This window comes from Lemur catta, chromosome 14, assembly GCF_020740605.2.
Source record: "Lemur catta isolate mLemCat1 chromosome 14, mLemCat1.pri, whole genome shotgun sequence".
Taxonomy (NCBI): domain Eukaryota; kingdom Metazoa; phylum Chordata; class Mammalia; order Primates; family Lemuridae; genus Lemur; species Lemur catta.
The window spans coordinates 9,195,175-9,200,037 of NC_059141.1; the positions used below are offsets into that span (position 1 = coordinate 9,195,175).

Sequence of the window (4,863 nt, forward strand, 5' to 3'; positions counted from 1 at the left end):
TTTCAGCCCAACTACTTCAACATCCATTGCCTTGACATAACCAAAAATTCCCCCATATCGTGGAAGCTTGAGGCAATTCTTGAATGGTTAAAACTGTAGATGTTTCCACTTCAAGTGCCAAATTGTGTGTCCATGTTGATGCTTCTCCTCTACAGATGGGCCTTCATAGGATGAATACCCAGAATCTTCCATTGGTCTTGGCCAAAGAATGCCTCCTGCAAGCCCATCCACGTGCATGCAGACCTCCCCGTGAGCACCCTGCAGGAGCCAGGGGCGTCCACGGGGAACACAGAGGAGACAAGAGAAAACCAAGAGGCAGAGATGAAAACCTGGAGGGGAGGCAAGATTACATCATAGGTAGCAAATCACAGCTCCAGCTATCATTTGTCCCCAGATGACCTTGTTTTATGTGTTCCTCATGACTCTCAGAAACAGGCTGCAGAGCAGACAGATGTCACTGATGCTCGATCCCGTATTTCTCTTGCCCCCTGAGCTCACCTGCAGCTGCAGGAGACAGTTGTCAGCATGCGGATGGCTCACCATGGCAAGCATCCATGGGAGCTGGCCCCACTGCACCCAGGTACAACCCAGAAGAGTGAGGGGCTTAATCACCACCACTCCCTGGCACAACCCTCAACCAAAGTCAGAGGACACCTCAAACACCCAAAGGGTCTGCATTCTTGGGGACTTCATCTGCACCCAGCAGGCAATAGCACAAACTATCACTACACACGTATCCAACAGGACAGCAGAGAAGTGGCCAGATGTTGTGGAGTCTCTGGCTTCTCAGCCCAGGGCCACGATGCTGTCCCCTTCACTATGTGACAAGACTAAATCTGGGTGCAAACACACAGGATCTCCTCACAGAGGAATTCTTTGCCCTCCTAAGCACATCTACGTTAACTAAGTAAGAAAGCCATGTTCTGAAATCCTCAGGGGTCCTGGTTTAGTGCAAAGTAGAAATTCCTTCCCCAGCGGAGGGCATAAGCTGGTGTCCCCTAGGCTATCTTTGTTCCATATCGTGGTTTGTTTTTGTTTCTGTATTTTTTGCTTTGGTTTGTTTTGGCTGGCAGAGTGTTATAAAATGAGATTTCGCATGAAAATAGGAATTTCCAGTTTCTCTTGAAAACCAAAGCTCTTGCGCCCTGGACCTGCACTCCCACCTGGCAGGCAGCGGCCAGGACCAAACAGGTGGCTGCAGCCTCTGAACAGGTCACTTGCCTTCTGGCTTGCTTTGGTCCCTGCTACCCCTCCCTATTGTCACACGCGGACCATTTCTCTGATTGTTGTTATCTGCCTGACTCCTGCAGACACATCAGTTTGAAAACTGCATGTTAATTTTTTATATGTATCACATTAAATGTGCATGCTGTTTCAGTCACGCTGTGTGGAAATAGATTAAATTATGCTTTTAAAAATGATATTCAAACCAAACATTTGCTTAACCCACTTAGGAATTTTGAAAAACCCTGCACTCCGTTATCTTTAAAGCCCTTTTTATTATCATTCCATGATTCTATAATTCTAAGATGCAACCTACATCACACACTGTTGCCGTTAGATTTTGGTTGCTCTTCCCAGGAAGGGGTGGGCTTCTCCATAGGACAGAGACCAGAGTTTATCTCTTCCTGGATCATAGAATGAAAGGACTCACAGCTTGGCAAAGTCTATTACTTAGGGAGATAGATAAGAAAAATATAGAAAGAAAATGCTATGGAATTCTATGCTGCAGAAAGAAACAACAAATTAGATGTGCAGTCAGCACCTGAATAGATTGTAAAAAAAAAAGAGAAAAAGCACTGAAGAAAAAAATAAACATGACAGGATTTATAGCACCATACCATTTATGTAAATCAAAATGCATACAAAGCAAACAATATCTAATATTTGCAAGGATACATATAAATTTAAGGATATATATAAATCCATTGCAGTCAGTGCCTGTTGGGGAGGAAAGAGAAGAGAATGAGATGGGGAGAAATATAATATAAAAGCATGACGCAAGCCTTGCCCAAACTGACAATGACAATGTCCCACCACAGCGACAGTGAAGAATATAGCTCAAAGTTGCACCTGAGGCCTAAAAAAGGAAGGAAAAAATCTGGCAATCAGGAATTTCCACCTCTGCAATATCCTCAAAGGAAAAAAAAAAAAATGGAAAGAATTTGCTCCTTCTATGTTTATTTTTCATTTCTAAATGAAAGTTATTGCAAAGGGACTAAATATCAAGTCTGTGCAGTACCTGAGCCTCTGAAATGGCCTAGTTGTATTAACTTAAGGTCATCGAACTGAAGGACAATTTGGTGTGAATCCCCCAAACACAGGCGACCATGCCCACCCCTTGCCCACACGTCACTGCTCGGCCATCAACTTGGGGCCATACACAGTACTCCCAGCACCACGATTTACCTTCTTTTTCTTTTTCAAGCTATCAGTTTTTGAACCTAAATACCTGCTTTAGCCATGCCCTAAGGGATAACATGCATGAAATTATGGTTTTGGTGTGTTAGTTTTATTTTCTAATTAAATATTGAAATAAACATAAAACTATTAATATTAATATAGTAAAATGCTATTTATGCCTAGCTCAAATTGTCTCACACATTTGTTAGGGTAGCGCCGACTGCTGAAATAAGGACACTAAAGGTATGTAATGGCCCCGCACAATCTGCCTCAGTCGCCCTGGGAATCAGGTCCCCCCAGCCAGCCTGGAGGGAGAAGGAACACAGGAGAACATGCCAGGGGTCGTCACGCCCTGAGGGAGCCCTTCGCACCCACTCTGGGAGAGCCATCAGGATCACAGGGGAGTCAGTAATGCTAAAAAAAATCCTGACAAACAGAGCCAGGGAAGGCCCTGGAGAGAGGGTTCTCACACTTGTATGCCTGATAACAAAAAATACTCTACAAAAACCACAACCTTGCACACAGGCCATTGCAACCTTATACAAAAAAATACTTCTGCAAGGACATCTGCCCGGCAACCGCCTATCCAACCTTGATCTTTGTAGCCAAGGATAATTATTTCAAAACAATTATGAAATCCTCCTCCTTTTTTTCCCTGTAGAAGCTTCTGCCTTCCTTTACCTCCTTAACATGCACACCGTTTACTATGACACACGTATTCCCACTGTGACGCTCTAGTCCCAAATAAACTTCGTTTCTTTTAGAGATCCTCTGTCTGTCTGTTATTTAGTTGACAAATCAAATTCATTGGCTGGAATTCAGCTGCGTGGTCACCCTACCTTCCAGGGAGGCTGGAGAACGTGGTGTAGCCACCTGCGGGGAGAAGAAGAGGAGAAACCCTAAATTGCATAATGGCCCTTTACGTATAAACCTATTCCTCAGTAGTGTCTGGGCATGGCGAAGGCAGCTTCTTCATCTTTGTAACCTCTCCCAGCGCCTACCAGTGCGGCTAGATAAGTATGTGCCATTTCACCTGCCCTCCACTAACCGGCAGGGAAGATGTGCCCGCCTGTCTTCTGCTGCTACAGGAGCCAATTCAGTGGGAAACAAGAGGAACCACTAACAATGGGAGAGCTCCCAGTAAGACCAGACTGTCTCGTGGGGAACACGTGTCTTCTTAAGCCAAAGCAAAATTAAGAAACACTGTCACTGACACTCTCTAAAAACACGCAGGGGGTGATGCCAGCGATTTTCTCCTAGACAGGAAAAGAGGTCAGGAAAAATTCCAAAAGGGTAGAAAAATGCTCCCATTTGGCAACAGGGAAGAGCAGATAAAAATGGATTTAGACTATAAGAGGCAACTCTGAAAACCAACAGTCTATTTTACACAATTAAAGCTCAGAGTAGCAATGGAGGGGAAAGAGAAAAGCCATTTTCTTGTAAGAAATGGCTTCTCCCTAAGTCTGAGAGAAGATGAAGTATTACCCAAGAACATTTCAAATGGTGCCCTGGGAAGAGGCTAGTACAAATAATTCATGAAATGGAAATTGAGGAGAGAGAAAAGGAAAGGAATGCCCAAAAGCAGCCGCTGTGTCTGCAGAGCTTTTTGGAAGCATTGAAGGAGTCGATAATTATTGATAGTTCCACAATTGTATGACGATAAATAGCTGATGATAAATGCCTCACAAACACATCAGTATTTACAACAGGAACATATGTTGTCGGATCATTTCCCAACACAGACATGAGACAGGAATAAGAAACATAGCTGTTCAGTCAATGGTTAGTTTATGCTTTCTGCATTAGGCACCTGGGAGATTATGTTAATTTTTTATTTCTACTGTAACAAATCACCATAAATGTAATGACTTGAAAAAACAAAAATGTATCTCCTACAGTCCTGTGTATCAGAAGTCTGACATAGGTCTTCCAGAGTTAAGATCAAATTGTTAGCAAGGTGCAGTCCTGTCTGGAGGATGCAGGGGAGAATCCCTTTCCGTGCTTTTCCCATCCTGTAGAGGCCACCCACATTCCTCGGCTCATGGCACCTTCCTCTGTCTTCAAAGCCAGTAACAATAAACAAACTCTGCCATCTCTCTGGTTTTTTCTTCTGCCTCTTTCTTCCATATTTAAGGACACTTGTGATTACATTTGTGATACCCCTATAACTCAGGATAATCTCCCTATTTTAAGGTCTGCTACCAGGCACGGTGGTTTACCCTGTAATCTCAGCAACCTGGGAGACTAAGGGAGGAGGATCACTTGAGGCTAGGAGTTCAAGACCAGCCTGGACCACATAGCAAGACCCCATCTATAAAAAAATTAAAAACAAAATCCGGGCATGGTAGCACATGCCTGTAGTCCCAAATACTCGGAGTCTGAGGCAGGAAGATTGCTTGAGCCCAGGAGTTCAAGACTGCAGTGAGCTATGATCATGCCACCGCACTCCAACCTGGGTGA

At 44.0% G+C, this 4,863-nt stretch overlaps 1 long non-coding RNA gene across 1 annotated transcript; it reads right to left on the minus strand.

Moving 5' to 3' along the window:
* Positions 1–1,659: 1,659 nt before the first annotated feature.
* Positions 1,660–3,278, minus strand: LOC123650232. The gene is made up of 3 exons (XR_006739302.1): positions 3,243–3,278; positions 1,900–1,941; positions 1,660–1,673 (listed from the first exon to the last, which is right to left on the minus strand). It is a non-coding gene; the product is annotated as an uncharacterized LOC123650232 (long non-coding RNA).
* Positions 3,279–4,863: the final 1,585 nt, after the last annotated feature.